Below are 17,192 nucleotides of genomic sequence, written 5' to 3' on the forward strand. Positions count from 1 at the left end.
AATCCATATACATTTTTCCTCAAATTACAATGAAAGTTTCTATGTCTTCCACTACTGATTTTGTCAGCTATAACTGACTAGCATTTCATTGGCTTAAGTAATGTTTTCTTTTGTTGTTGGAATATCCTCATATTATTATTTTACATTTTTGTATTTTCTATTTAGACACTTTTAAGAAGTTAAATTCTAGCACAGGCAGGGGTTTTGCCTAAGTAGTCCATATCAGAAGGAAGCCAGGAACCTCCCAGGGTGGCCCAGGCAATCAAGTTGTCAGAGGGGAGTAGGAAGCTGTAAGACAACTTGTTAAGATGCAAAGGGCAAGTTCAGAGCTATGAGAGAGGCTGCCTCATGACTTAGTATATTGGCTTTATTGATTTTTCTAGATCCCTATGGCTGGGCAAACTAGAATCCATAGGGCTCTTAGATAAAAGACTCTCTGTGTTACTTAATCTTCCCAAATACCAGGGACCCTAAAGATTCTTGAGGTGACTGCTGCATTTCAGTCTAGAAGGAAACTAGTATAAATGAATTCCCCATTGCAATGTCTTATATTAATCCTCTCAAAAATAAGAACTAAGGGTTACTTACATATTATAAGTGGAAATAACTATAATTCAATATTTTAAAATGAAAAAATCCTCTAAAGGTATTTATTATTAAAAGAAAGATAAAATTTTCTTCTGATTTTATAGTTACTTAAAATAACTTAGTAATTTGTTTCTCTGCAAAAATTAATCCTTGATAAAAAGCAATTAAACACTGATGCAGGGGGAAATTCTATAAACCTCACAATCTAGAAATATCTTAGGGTGAAAACAGTCATTAAAAATAAAGACAAAAGAAAAAATAATTGGAACACATATAATTATATTTAGGTTTAACATATGTATAATTTAACTCAATAAGGAAAGGAAAAGATAGCCATAGAAAAAAAAAAAAGGAAAGGACATGAATAAATAGTTTGATTTAAAAAAGAAAATACTGCCCTGGCCAGCGTGGCTCAGTTGGTTGGAGTGTCCTCCCATACACCAAAAGGTCACGGGTTCGAGTCCTGGTCAGGGCACATACCCAGGTTACAGGTTCAGTCCCTGTTCAGGGTGCATGGGGAAGGCAACTGATCAATGTTTCTTCTTCTTCCCTCCCTCCCTCTTCTTTCCTTTCTTTAAAAAACAGTAAAAAGCACCTCCTCGGATGAAGAAAAAAATTAGAAATACATAAGTAAAAAAGAAAATACTAATATAGCATAGGAACATATTTTCTGCATCATTTAATATTAACATTTAAAACAAATGCCTCTTTTACTTTTGTATTAGTAAAAAAAAAATTGACAACATACATCAGTGGTGAAAACGTGGGGAAATGAACAATCTCAAGTGATGTTAATAAGAATGTATGCTGGTACAATCTCTTGGAAGCAAAAGTTAAACATGTCTTTCAAATTTTTTAATTCAGATACTATTTGACCTGGCAATTCCATTTCTAAGGAGCTATACTATGGTTATTCCCAACACTGTATGAAAGATATATGTCCATTATTACTAGTAATACAAGTCTAGAAATAATCTAAAATGCCTATTAATAGGAAGCTGATTGACTAAATTATTGTATATTCATATAATGGATTACCTTGCAGCCACTTAAAAATAAGCCACCTCCCTATATACCAATATAAAGCTATAGAACTCTTTCTGAGATATATTAAGAGAGAAAAAAAGAAAACTGTAGAAGAGGGTAACATAGTACACAGTAATCTGTATAGGAAATGACAGAAAATATACACAAGAACCCTTTTAAAATTTGATTTTAAAGAGAGAGAAAGGGAGAGAGCGAAATTTATTTGTTGTTCTATCCATTTATGCATCAATTGGTTGATACTTGTATGTGCCCTGACCAGGGATCAAACCTGCAACCTTGATATATTGGGACAATGCTCCAACCACCTGGCCAGGGCTATACATAAGAACCTTTAAACAGAGTTTCCTGTGGACAAGGGGATGGGAGAGAGAATTATTTTTACTCTTTACCATTTCTGCTATTTTGCACACACGTTTCCTCTTTAATCATCTTACGAAAATCTAAGTATGAGTAAACTATATCATGCCAGCCTGGATATTTGAGTTCTATAGGCCTTTTAGTTAATATCTCTCTAAGACAAGTAGGGGAAAAAAACAACAACACTTAGGTTAAATATGTGAAAAGGAAATTACACAAAAAATTATAGACAGATGAGCATCCAAGATGCAGGTCATTTTCAAATTCAGACATAGGATGTTTCACAAATATCTTCGAGCAGTCAATATGTTTAATATATCTTCCTAGCCAGCCCACTTTCCTTGTGATTCATGCCAATTGCATACATTGGGTTGAAAGAACACAATTATCACTAAAGGACTAATAGAAACACTCCTAAAAGTTGGGGGACTCTACAAGGAAGGTGTATGAAATTCTCTCCCATATTGACCAATTGTTTTTATGTTTGGTTTATACAGATGTTTAATAATTTTCCCAGCTGCCATCAGTTACATTGTGTTTTCTTTTCTTCGCTGTAATAACACATAACTATTTGTTAACATTTTAATAACTTACACTTGGCATATGGTAGGTACTTGATTTACTTGACATTTTGCTTAAGCTGTTTAAAGGTTGGTGGTTGTTTTTCTGAAGTAGCACTAACTCGTGGGAGTTGTAACATCCCTGTGGCTTCGTGGTTTCTGCTTTCCTCCCCACTGAGGTTTCCACTGAGCTCATAAGAACTAGCGGTTTATGGAAAGCTCATGACTAGATGCAAGAAATATTCATTGCTGGTGGATTTCTGAAGAGTTCTCTTTTAAATGAGATGCACTTCAAGTGCACCCAGATGAATAGATGTGGGTTGTGTTCCTCTTACTTGTTTTCCTTTCAGTGTCGACTTATAAATTAACTTCAGTTGGTTTCCAGTCTATAACCTAAAATTATCCTGAATCCAAATTCTGCTTTCTTTTCTGTTTTCAGGGAGGACATTAAAAGCCAATGGGTTCGGATTTTATACTCCAAGGTCCTCTAGTCTTGTTGAATAAAAGTTGAGTCGAATATTCTTAGTCCACAGAACTACCTCTCTTCCTTGTTCTAACTGAAAGTTATACATGAAAGGATAAGCTCCATGAACAGGAAATCATGTACATAATGAATATTTTAAAAACTTTCTTGCCAAAACAGGGCCTTTTGTTGTTATATGTGTGTGCCTGTTCTCTCTCCCTTTTGGAATTCAGAATCAATAAGGGATCATATCTATTTAACTTTTCTTTGTCCAAAAACCTAACATATAAAATTTGATATCAAGTTCCACAAAAATAAAACCACTGTTCTTGTGAAAGGCAACCAAAAACTAATGTGTGGATTTTAAATAGAGTTCTGGTTTAAACTTACACTGTGAAAAGTAAAGAATACACTGAAAGTAAAAGAGGCTGAATTGTTAGAACACACTTTGGGAGATATGAGACTACTTTTCCCCCTTTTTTATGTGTTTAAGAGTGGGTAAGATTTATGCATAATTTTGTGATTGCAGTGGGAATGAATGAGAAACAAGGTGGGTTGTGCATTGAACATGGGTCAAATAGACAACATTTCTTTCTTTCTTTCTTTAATGGTGAGAGAGAGAGAGAGAGAGAGAGAGAGAGAGAGAGAGAGAGAGAGAGAGAGAGAGAGAGACTGATTTGTTGTTTCACATTGATTCTTGTATGTGCCCCAGACCAGGGATAGAACTCAAAATCTTGGCATATCAGGATGACTCTCTAACCAATTGAGCTACCTGGACAGGGCCAACAGCATTTCATTTTATAACTAGGTCATTTGCTGAAAGTCTCAGCAAAGAGGCCAAATACTCAATATTCTTTGGATAAATATCTCTCATCACAAGAAGTAGCCAGGTAGACAGCGAGGCACTGTGCTAACAGCATCAGAAAGGCCGCATGGTCAATGTTCACTGTGGATTTGTTGTGTGAATGTCTCTAGGGTTCTCAATTGGCTACTTATTCATGAGTACACAAATTAAAAAGCAAAATAAAGTAAAATATAAAAGTAACATGAATATATATCAAAACAAAATCTGCTAGGAGGGAAAATGACTATATGGACCACACTATAAGATTTGCTTATTTAAACAGAAGCAATTTTCAATATCACTTTCTATAGCCTTAGAAAATGCCAGGATTTTGCATTTACAGCTTTATAATCCATTACCTGAAACTAATTGGTCAGTTGAACTCAGGTGGGTACTTTAAATATTGAGGGGAACATTTTGTAAAGTATATAATTGTCTAACTGACATTTGTACAACTGAAACTAATACAAAATAATTTTGAATGCAAAATGTAATTGAAAAATAAAATAAAAAAACACGCACACAAAAAAATGTAGCTCTGGCTGGGTGGCTCAGTTGGTTGGGGCATCATCCAATACACCAAAAGGTGATGGGATCGATTCCCAGTCAGGACACATACTTAGGTTGTGGGTTTGATCCCTGGTCAGTGTGAGTCTCTCATATTGATGGGTTGTTGTTTTTTCCTCTTCCTTCCTCTCTCTCTTAAAAAAAAAAAAATCAATTAAAAAAACAAGCAAACATCCATGGGTGAGGATTAAAAAACTAGCTGACAAAAAAAAAAAAGAAAAAAAATTCTGGAATTCAGATTTTGTTTTCAGGTTTTTATAAAGGTAATACAGTGCATACACACTTATATTATTTAATGACCCTCAATGGGGTCTAGAACAGCAATCCCTAATCAAACACATTAAGTGAGATAAGTAGATTCCAAGTAAGATCATATCAGTTCAGGTTTGGTTCACCACTGAAGAAATATGCTGCTAATTAAAAAAAAAATTGATATTTGGAGTTTCTATATTTAATAATGGTGAATAAAAGTAATGGAATTGTACTAAAGTGACACTACACAGCATGCAAGATTATGTAAAAGCCTTTTCCAATTCACTAACAAAATGAAATACCTAGTCTTCTTTTCCTGTAGAAAAACACAATTGTAATGAGTTACAGTTTAGGAAGAACCCAATGAATCAGGGGCATTGGCACCAAAGATTTAAGCACACCACTCAAGTGGGATTCTCTTTTCTAGAAGCTGGGAAAACACATGGGGTTGGAAAGCCACACTGTCTGATTTGAACTAGGTACTCTTTCTATGAAAATGTTATGCCCATGCTTCTCACTGAAATTGTGAGCTTCACAGTCAGAGAAAGATAAATATCATATGATCTCACTCATTTGTGGAATATAATGAACAACATAATCTGATAAATAAAAATGATCCAGAGAGAGAGAAGCATCGATCAGACCGTCAAACCTCAGAGGGAAGGTAGGGGAGGGTGAGGGTAAGGGGGAGAGATCAACCAAAGGACTTGTATGCATACATATAAGCATAACCAATGGACACAGACACTGGGGTGGGGAGGTGAGGGCATGAGTGGGGGGTGAGGGTGGGCAATGGGGGGGATAAGGACACATATGTAATACCTTAATCCAGAAAGAAAAAAGAAAGAAATTGTGAGCTTTAATTGATGTCATTGAACTTCACCTTGAAGGTCAAAGTGTTGCCAAGCCACACGGGGTTATGTTGCCATTAGTGATCATTACTTTGGTTGCTGCCACCTGACATTTTTAGAAGCTATTAGAGGTTAAAATGGTGAAAATTTTAATGAACAATGTTGGATTCATTGTTTCTGGTGTCCTCATTGATTAAATCAAATCAGCTATGTGACAGAAACTCATTATTAATTGACCACAAATTTTAAAAAGAGACGCTGGCTGAAGAAACTTAGAACATAATAAAAGTTATAGGTAGAAATGCTTTGCTGCTGAGGATAGGAGAAAGGAGAAGACCTCACATGTCCGGACAATTGTAATTAAACCTGCTTTTCTCTGTGATGGTTTGAATGTGTTGATTGTAGCCTTCTGATAGCGAAACAAAAATGTTGTGGAAAGCCCTGTTCAGAACACAGGGTACTTTTAGGACCCAGTAGCAGTGGGAAACTTCCCAGGTAAATGTGCTTGGGAAGTCCCCACATACCCACATGACAGAGACCAGTGAACCTTGGTAATGAAACCCACCCTCTCCCTCAACCTACAGACCAATACGTAGATGCGCCTGACATGCAAAGCTATTGTCTCTAGACCTTCTTTTAGACTTTGTTTGTTTCTGTATGAGTGTCCAACTCCTGTCTTTCCCACCCTCCCCACCCACATCAGTTCGATCTGATAATAGAGTATATCATATCATCAAACCTATTTCTGCTTAAGCCAATGTCTTATTCCCTTCTTGTCATCAGCGTCTCCACCATCCTTCAAAAATATTTGTATTAATTCCCATATTAAAGCAAAATAAACTAGACCCCAGGTAGATGTCATTACCACCTGGTTTCACCTTGAAAAGAGGCAGTTGGGAGAACAGTAGAAAGAACTCTTAAATGGAGAGTCAAGTCTCCCGGTACAAAGCCAGGCTTTCCCACTTACCAGTTGTCTGATCTTTGGCAAGTCTCATCACTTCTCCAGACATGAAATTCTTCTCTGCTGAAATGGGTTAAACAGCCACCAAGTCTTCCTTCACTTTGAAAAGCTTATTAGACTTTGATTCTTCTATTTTTGGCAGACCAGCCGCCCTCACCTCATTGACCCCTCTCACTATGAAACAACAAAGCTGACCAACCTTTCCTCTCCTATCAAGTAACTAGCTACTTGCTCTTCCATACTAGTGACGGGCCCTTCCTTTCTCGGCCTCTCCTCAGACTAATTCAGTGAAGACCATTTGTGCATGTATTCATCATGGAATAATAGACATGAGCTTGTTTGTATTTTTTTCTAAGCCAGAGCTTATTTACTTGTTTAGGTGTACACGTGAAAATTGGTCAAAAGAGTCATTTACCTGGCAAACCCATAACTCAATAGGAAACCATATTCATTTAAATATTTTCTAAAAAACATTTCTTAATTCCTTGCTTCCTGGCTCTTAATAGCACAATTTTGTTTCTCAGATTTATCCTACAAGAGAAATTACTGGCATATGGTGGATTTACCTTTAAAAAATGGGGGGGGGGAGAAAGAAAAAAATTGTAAAATTATATACTTTTTTCTGGTATTATCATTATAAAACTCTGAAGCAACTGACAGTTTGATATTTGATGTTTGAAGTCCGTTTCTCTTTTTGTTTCTACCTGCCTGACCCTACCCACTACATTGGACTTGGCAGGAAAATAGAAAGTCAATTAAAAACAAAAACATTGATATTTTAGCAATATTTACTAATATAAGTTTCATGTCAAACATAAAATTTAAGAAAAATGAATAGATGTTATTTATGTAAATGAGACCCCAATGGCACTAGCACCTGTGATTTTGTTATAAAATGTGTCATCGATGTTATGAAATATGTTTTTTTTTAACATCACAACTAAGCATTTATTATTCTGTTTAAGAAGGGAAGCAATTGCTGTGGTATTTCAGAAACTATATCTTTTTAAAGCTAATATTATATATGGTCATAGACACTAAACAGTATTTTAAAATATATAACTTCACCAAAATAAAATATTCAATTAAAGATAAGGTAGATAAATCTTTATATTAGTAAAATTTTCTAGTTTTTTAAGTCATCATTGGATTTTTCACAGCACCATGTGTAAAAATTTATAAATTAACTGTACAGAGCAGTATAATATTTACTCTTTAGCAAGGCATTCAATAATATATTGGTGATCTTTCACCTATATACTTAAAGTATTTACTTTTATGCCTATAAAATATTTATTGACAAACAAGAATGTTCCCACTCAAAGAATTTAGGAAAACAGAGATTCCAAGTTCTTTCTGTCACCAAGAAAGAACTAACTGAACATGAGGTACAGAGAAGCCTTTAGGTAAAATAAAGAAAAATAATCACACTCAACTACATTTTGACTGAAAGAAAGCCAGATGTCATTTTAAATATCTGAATAATTAGTCTGAAGTCAGCTGGCACAGCTCTTACCAATTTAGAATCCAGGACAAATGCAAAAATTATGATTTGGCAATTGCTTGAGCATGTTGAGACAGGGAATTTGTGCTTAGAGAAAAGTTACCCACAGGACTTAGTATTTAGAATTTTAAGCTTTAGAGAGTTCATCAATCTCTCCAGTACTCCATTTTTCAATCAATAAAATGGGATATTTGCCAGTTGCCTACCTGAGACTTGTAATAGGAACATAAGTAAATCTTTCAGAAATATAGAGAAAAAAACATAATTGCAAAAGAAATGGTCATTTATTTTTAACTTATTGTTGTTGATTTAAAAAATAATAAAAGTGGCTCATGCTTATTTAAGACAATGTAGAAAATAAATGTGATAGATAGATCCCAGGACTTATAAGAATATTTCAAGTCTAACTGGGCCTCAGAGTCTTTTACCCTTTTGATGAGAGGAAATCCAGTTGTTGTTTTTTTAGGATTCTTTTCTTAAATTATTCCCTCTTGGGCTCTCTGATGTGACAGCGGTGGGAGGTGGGGGAGTAGAAAGAATTGTTTTCTATAGCTCCTATTCCCTCTGCTCTGGGAGCTGGTGATCAACCCTTGTGCTCTCTGCCTGTTCCTAGGCTGCCTTCACGCAGCTGCTTATAGGCCCTGTGTCCCTTTGTGGTCCTCTTCCTCCTTCATCCATCAGTACCTCCAGGAGGGGTTTCCTCTGAAGCTTTTAAGATTTTCCTTCCTAGAGGATGCCCTAGATTGAGCATCCAGGTGTTACAGGATTGAGGCTTGGGGGATGGTAGCTCCAAGTCTAGCCCAGCCTCATCCTGTGACATCACCCACAGTGATTTTCTCCCAGGAACTCCATTGTATTTCCTTCCAGTGCAGCTTCTTGGGAGGCAGTCTGGCCCATTCAACAGGAACCTGGTTATGTGGTGGCCCAGGGGGCTACTCCCTGCAATAGGACTGAAAAGGCTGTGCAGCCCATGGGTTGAGGTTTCTCCACAGCCTTCTGAGACTGGAGCCAGCTTGGTGAGGGCCTGACTCTTTATTTTCCTTTTGTTATACACACACACAACAAAACAAAACACATGAGGTGGCCCTAGTGAATCTGGGGTAATAATAGGGCTTAACTGCTTTCTGTGGGTGAGGCTCAAGTCTTCTCTCACAGTGATCCTAGTCTCAACCATCCATTGTTTGACAGGAAATTTTGGAACAGCCTACAGCTCAAGTGATTGCCCTCCCCTTGGGGGATGGTAGCCCTTGGGGGATGGTAGCTCCAAGTCTAGCCCAGCCTCATCCTATGACATCACTCCAGGACATACCCAGCTTTGTCTCCAATACTAATCTAAAATGGTCTCACCTCTAACTAAACATGAACCCGGGATGTCCTTCTAACTCTTTTTGGTCTCTGCTTTCTCTTTTTAGTCTTTCTCCCTCTGTATCTGAACTCTAAATGTTTAAGTTCCTTGCAGCTTTTTCTTGGTTTTTGTTTTTTTTCTCTCTCCTCACTCCCTCTGTAGGTGATCTCATCCATTCCCAAGGCTTTCGGATACATGCATTTGCTGGTGGATACATAATAGGTAACTCCAGTCAGCCCTTTCTTCTACCCTCAAAGATGATGATGGCTTTGAGGAATGGGGTTGATGGAAGTGATCAGGTGTGTCTAGATTCTTGTTCTATGTTGAAGATACAGATAACGGAATGTCTGATGCTGTGAGAAAAAGGGAAGAGTCAACCATAATGCTGATTTTTGACTTGGGCAAATGGTTAAATGGGATTCTCATTTGAAATGGGGAAGATTGTGGGAGGGGCAGGTTTGGCAAGGAGCATGAAGAATTTAGTTTTGAAATGTCCATTAGCCATGTAAGAAATGTTGAGAAGGAAGGTTTTTATTGTATTGGAGAGATAAGAGGGCAGTCTGGAAGCTGTCAGCACAGAATTTATGGTATAGGACAAAGTCAGAAAAATATAAAGAATATAAATACATCAGGCATATCTGTGCATTTTACACAGTTTATATTATTTATAATATTTATGTAAATATGTATATAAATATAATGTAAATCCATGCAATATATATGTCTTTTGATCAAATTGTGCCATTTCCAAAGGTTGATTTGGAAAATAGATTATTGTTACTTTTGTTAGCTATTTTCCCTGCCCTTTGCCTTAGCAACCCCATTCTTTCACTTTTGCCATGCCTGGGGGTAAGGTTTCCTACTAGTTTAGGAAATGAACCAAGGACTGCTAAGTGCTCATTCTCACCAGGGTAGTATTTTCAGGCAGGGGGAAGTGGTTGAAATTTATAGTACGTAATACTGTATCTTTAGAGAACATCTTTCTCTTAGGAGCTAATTGTATTTTAAAGGCATTCAGCTTGATTCTCCCGAGGACCCCGGAGAAAACCAGTAACAGTAATGACATATACAACTACTATAAACCTTCATGATAGATGCCCATATTGTCCTAGGAAGGAAGTGTCTGCCTTAAGTGTCGACTTTCTGCTTAATGCAGAATTCTGCTGAGAGAGACTCAGTGGCCACTGCCTGACTGCCTCCCCCAACCCTTAAAAGTTGAGCTGTAATGTGGAGCTGAGTGGCTTTCCCCTTCCAAAATATAGAGGAAAAATTGTGCTCATCATTATTCTAATGTGGGGGAATATCACTGTAGAGATTGATGTTCAACAACTCAATTCAACAATTTGTTGAATGGCTACTATGTGCCAGGCCTTTTGTGATAGACATGGTCCTTGGCCAGAAGTTTAGACTCTGTCTAAGACATGGCTCACAGCCACCTGCTAGCAAAGCAGTGCCAGGCAGGCTGCATGAGAACTGACTGCGAGATGTTTTAACAGAGATTACAGAGTCCTGCCTCTAGACACCCTGACCCCGTAAGTCTCTGGTGGGTTTCAGGGTTCTGCTTTTTCAATAAAATCCATTTTGACTAAAAAGAGTGATTTTCCTGAGCTATGAAATCCATGAGTCATTATTCTCATTGATTAGTTACACTATAATAGCATTATATTTTAAATAATCTGGGGAAAGTGAGCTGTAGAAGTAGAATATTGTGGAACTGATGGAAGGCAGTATTGTACAGTGGTGAAAGTTGGATTTTGGAGTCAGATGGTTTGATTCTCTCCTTTTCCTCTTACTGTGTGACATCAACAAGCTGCATGCAGCTTTAGCATGTGTCAGATAGAGATAATGGTTCCTATTTTGCAGGTTGTTTGCTGATTAAATAAGATATTGCATGCAAAGTGTGAAAAAAATACGTAGTGGTAGTTGTCATTGTTGCTATCATCATTGGTAAAACTAAAAATAAAATCAAACAATCTATATTCATCCCCTTCATTAGAATACTGAGCCTCCCTTTCATAAGCTTTGTGGTGACAAATATGAAACACACACACACACATTTAAACACATAGTTGTATGCATAGTGACCTGACCTTAAGTGAAAGGTGCGACCAATATAGTTAATTTCAAATAGCATTTCCCTTTAGTCTTCCATAAATCAGTTCTTCTGGTGAGGGCACAGGCTTTCTTGTGTCAGACTCTATCCATCCATATATTCAGTGTTGGCATGGAACGGTTGATCAGACCATATATTCTGTGCTAGGACTCTGGATTTTTTCTCAAGGGAGACAGAAATAGTGCTGGGGCACTTCCTGAAAAATCAATGGGCATCGTGTAGAAGCTGCAGGAGAAAAATCCCTTAAGGCCTTTATGATATGTGGCTTGCTGCCTAGCAGTTTTAGCCAGCACCAATTAAGACAAAACATGCCCTTTAGAAAAGAAAAGGAATGCAAGTTCCAACACAAGATGCAGAACACAGCCACTACCATGAAGCCAGGAAGGAGAGGGTTAACAGAGCTGAGATTAGTTACCAGTTAACATTTGTGAGGATGTTTTATAGACCCAGCAAGTAAAACAGGCCGGATTCCAGATGTCACAGCTGAGGTTACCAGCCTCTGGAGAGATCACCAAATAATCCCTCTTAATTCTACTTTCTTCAAAAGGCAGAAGGAAGAGAGAAAGAGTGGAGAAAGCAATCAGGGAGGTGGGGTGGGGAGGGAATATGTGCATGTAAATAATAAGAAAAATGTATTTTTCATTTATCAACATGTTTTAAAAGCTGGTTCTACAGGTGTTTGCTTAAAGGTATGCAACAGGTATTTTCTGGCATTCCTATTACCATGTCATTGAGATATGCTTTTTTTTAATTTTCTAATGTCTCTGGTATTGTGCCCCAAATATTCAGTACTTCATTCATTCATTCATTCATTCATTCAAGCATTCATTTATTTATTTACCAAAAATTCCTTGAGGCACTTTCTATAAGCCAAACAAAGAGACATTAAGGCATATTGATGCCCCTTACAGCTTACAGTCTAATTGGGAGGTGAGACATGGCCACATAATTATCCAAAGATGAGATAAGGAGGAGAGTGAAGGTGGGTGCATGGTCTTTGGGAGCATGGAGGTGGAGGTGGGTCAAAGACTCTAATGGAGGTCTGGGAAGAATTTAGAGGACATCCTATATAATAAAAGCCTAATATGCTAAATGTCCAGTCATCCATTCAACCAATCAAAGCATAATATGCTAATGATGTGCTAAGGCCACTCAACTGCTCGCTATGACATGCACTGACCACCAGGGGGCAGACGCTCCAACCAGTAGATTAGCTTGCTGCTGGGGTCCGGCCGATTGAGACTGAGTGATACAGGCTGGACACACCCTGGAGTCCTCCCGTGGTCCCTCCCCAGCTGGCCAATCTCCTGTGTCCCTCCCTGGCCCCGATTGTGCACCAGTGGGGTCCCTCGGCCTGGCCTGTGCCCTCTTGCAATCCAGGACCCCTCGGGGGATCTTGGAGAGTAGGTTTTGGCTCGATCCTGCAGGCCAGGCTGAGGGACCCCACTGGTGCACGAATTCGTGCACTGGGCCTCTAGTGTATTATATGTTGCTGTATCTTAAAGGAGGACTGTGATTTTTGCTACAGCAAAATGGTTTGGTACCCAAACAAGGAACAGGAGCTGCTGGGCCTGGAGACTGAAGTAACATGAAATTATTTGGGGAAAGTGAAGAATATTTCCAGGCAGATAGTCCACTGGGCACATCAGGTGGATGGGGAGGGGGCAGCATGGGGATCATGCTGGGGAGAGTGAACTTTGTCACGTGAAAGTAGAGAAGAATTGAATGTTAGGCAGAACCATGGTAAAGTCATGCAATGTTTTGTATATGTTTAGCAGAGTAGAGAAATTTAAGGAGACGATAGAGGCAGTAGTTAAGCAGAATTAATTAAAAGGAATGAACAATAACTAGAAACCTGTCATCCTTCAGGCATAGGGCACGCTCGTGCACTTCCATAAAGTAGTTCCTTATAGAATAAACGCATGCACATTATCTGGGTTGCAGCAATACTCACTTCTATATTCCAAATAAGCCAATTAGGTTCATCAGGGTCGTGTGACTTGCCCAAACTACCAAATTCATAAGTGGCTGATGTAGAACTCAAACCCAAGGGTCTCTGGGGTGAAAGAAAGGCATTCTCTCTCCTCTCTGCCACTGCCCAGGAGACCATCACTCTGGGTCAGAGTTTCACGGGGCCTGGGGGGCTGATGAGATTGTGTCGGTAATTTAAAAGAAGGCTTGAAACAACCAAGTGAAATAGAGTCTAACTGCACCAACGGAACACGTCCCTGCATCTTAATCTTCCTGTCACGGGAGACAAAGAAGGATGGCCGGGATTAGCACAGTGGGCAATCTCAGCAGCCCGCCGTCAGCAGGGCACTCCGAGCGCACACTGAACAGCACTTAGCCCTACCCAGGCCATTGTGACTGACAAGACAAGTGCTCCGTCTCCTGAACATGCACAACACGGGCGTGTTTTTTTTCCCCCAAATGAATTATTCATTCAAAGCTTCCAACGTTTTCTGAAAAGCGCGTTGCTTTTCATTCGGGAAGGGGGCTGCGAGGAGGGGGATCAGAAGTGCTGAGGTGACAGGAAGGATGTTGACGTTGTTTAACAGACTGAGATGCTATAATAAGCTTTAAGGTAACCGCTGCTCAATAAAGGCGAGCGTAGTGAAATATGCAATTAAAAAAAAAAAAAAGAATAGCAATTGGATTGGTGAAAACACGTCAGAGAGGACAAGTGCAAGTTGGTTTGGTACCTAAGGTGTGAGAAGAATGGAAAGAAGGGACATCTTTTCTGAAAATATGGTTTCCTAAAACGTCAAGTAATTTTTAGGGATTCAAATGAACTCAGTGCTGAATACTGAAATGTATGTGCTAATGTTATTAGGAAATTTACTAGCCACAGGAAGTCTCATGTAGATGGTGTTTTAAAATTTGATTTTTTCCCCCCACAGAGGACAGAGGAAATTTGGGGATTGTCTTTCAAGGTTATCTTTAGGACTCATACATAACATAGAAAGAAAAAGTTGAATCACAAAAAATTAAGGACATAAAAGACAAAGGTCTTAATATTTCAAATTCTTGCAAATCAATGAGAAAACTATAAATGTGTCGATGAAAATGGGGTAAGCAATTGTCATAAAGAGGAACTCAAATGGTTAATATAATTTCACGTGAAAACATTCTCAAAAGAAATCATCACAAAAATTCAAACAAAAAGAATAATTTCAGATACTCTTTTTAAAATTTATTTTTATTTATTGATGTTAGAGAGAGAGGAAAGGAGAGAGAGATCAATTTGTTGTTCCACTTATTTATGCATTCATTGGTTGCTTCTTGTTTGTACCCTTACGTAGATCGAACCTGCAACCTGGGGGTATCAGAATTATTCTTTAAACAACTGAACTATCCAGCCAGGCCTCAGATACTTTATTTTTATTTAGATAACTTAATTGGCAGTATTAAAATGATAAGGAGTCTTGGCAAGTTTGTTAAGAAATGGGTATCATCATATATTATAGTTAGGAGTGAAATTGGTAACTATATTTCAGGAGGCTATTTTGGTATAGTTATATATAAAAATTGAGAAATTTGTATACAATTAATTCAACAATTCATATCTAGGAATTTATTAGAAGAAGTAAGGGAAATAGTATGCAAATATTAATATGCAAATATTTGTGATTGACAGAAGACCTTTACCTGCAAGTTCCACTTTGGTACTTACTACTCTATTGTTTGTAGGAGAGGAGAAATTTTCTTTTAAAACTTCCAATCAATTGGTTTCTCAGATTAATGGACAATCTCCATTCCCTCTGCAAAACCCAGGGATGGATGTTCACTGCATGCTGTGTGCCTGTCACCAATAGGTGACCCTCTGTTGAGTACAATCACTTCTGCTTCTCCAACCGAGTTATATTTACCAACATCAGTTACCTTTCTCCCCATGTATTCATCCCAGGTATAATTATCCCTGTCATTATGAAATTTAATTATATATTATAAAAATCCCAGGCCCCATGTGATTGTGAAGAGACAGGAGTTTTTGTTTCTATGAAAACTGAGTTAAACACTCAGAACAGACTTCATACATTTGAACTGCTAAAAACAAAACAAAACAGACTGAAACTAAAGCTGTTGCTATAGCATTAAAAGGGAGCAAAACCATTGTGAAATATTGGGAAGAGTTTATAAGCTCAATATTAATCATTTCATAACTAGTGGCTTTATGTTTCTTTAAGTTTCTATTCCATTTAAAATACTAATAAATGACTAATATTTAAGGAGCATTGTGGTAGGCAGAATAATGCCCCCAAGGATGAACGTATCCTAATCCCCAGAATCTCTGAATATGTTAGGCAGCATGACAAAGAGGAATTAAGGTTGCTAATCTTAAAACTAGAGGCCCAGTGCACAAAATCCATGCACAGGTAGGGTCCCTAGTGGCTGCCGGCTGCCGGCCAGGGCCTCCCTTCCCCAGCTGCCGGCTGCTAGCAGGGCCTTCCTTCATTCCGCGCCCCACCCCCCACCCCCCCTGGTGGTCAGCACACATCATAGGAAGCTATCAAACTCCTGAGGGGACATTTTGCATATTAGGCTTTTATATGTATAGAATAGGGAGATTACCCTGGATTATCTGGGTAGGTCCAATGTAACCAGAAGGATCCTTAAAAGTGGAAGAGGGAGATAGAAGAGGAGAAAGTCAAAGAAACATTAAGTGAAACACGCAAGTTCAGTATGATACCATGTGAGAAGGTCTCAATCTGCTCGCTGTAAAAGTGGAGAAAAGAGTCACAAACCAAGGAATAAGGACAATCACTAGATGGAAAAAGGCAAGGAAATGAATCCCCTCCTGGAGCCTCCAGAAAGGAACGCAGTCCCGCTGACACCTCCGTTTTAGCCCAGAGAGACTAGAGAGACTGGTGAGACTGGTGTTCAACTCTAGACCTGCAGTAAAGTAAGATAAAGAATTTGAGTTGTTTTCTGCTACCAAGTTGTGGTCGTCTGTTACATTATAACAATACGCTGCTGTAAATGTACATTTAAAATTGTATGACCTTTTCAAACCTGCCTGTTTCAATAATTGACTTTTTAATAAGATCTCAGAAGAGGGGGGGAAAAAGTAGAATTCAACATACCCATAATAGTTTCTATTATTGCTTTCAAAAGTGAATGGATGGTTGTGCAGCTCCTATAAGGGAATCAGTGCAGAGTGTGGTGGTCATGGGGTAGAGATCTGGACTCTGACTTCCCACCACAGACCCTGCTGTGCAGCCCTATACATTAAAGCACTTAGAAAGTGCCAGAGTTACCTAATAAGTACTGAGTCAATGTTAGCAATTTATTGTGACATGGCAGTATATCAGAAGAGAAAGGCACTCTAGAATATCTAAAGGAAAAGTGCTATTATATAGATTTACTAGCGTTCCCGTTGCAGGAAAAATCCTGCAATAGGGTTTCCTGCTGCACTCTACCCCGCCCCGCCTCCGCTCCTCCCTTGTCCCCCTACCCGCCTTCTCCGCCAGCCCACCCCGCTCTCCTTCCTTCTCCCCCGGCCCCGCCTCTGCTCCTCCCTTGACCCCAGCCCGCCAGCCCGCCCCGCTCTCCTTCCTTCTCCCCTGGCTCCGCCTCCGCTCCGCCCTTCTCTTCCCCCCCCGGCTTGATTGCTTCTCCACAGCTTTGCTCCCTTCAGCATCTCTTGGCTTCTTTCTACGCTGTCTTGATATGCAAATTAGCCGCCATCTTTGTTGGAGTGATTTGCATACTCATCCTGATTGGTTGGTGGGAGTGGCTT

Source organism: Eptesicus fuscus, chromosome 15, assembly GCF_027574615.1.
Source record: "Eptesicus fuscus isolate TK198812 chromosome 15, DD_ASM_mEF_20220401, whole genome shotgun sequence".
Lineage (NCBI taxonomy): Eukaryota > Metazoa > Chordata > Mammalia > Chiroptera > Vespertilionidae > Eptesicus > Eptesicus fuscus.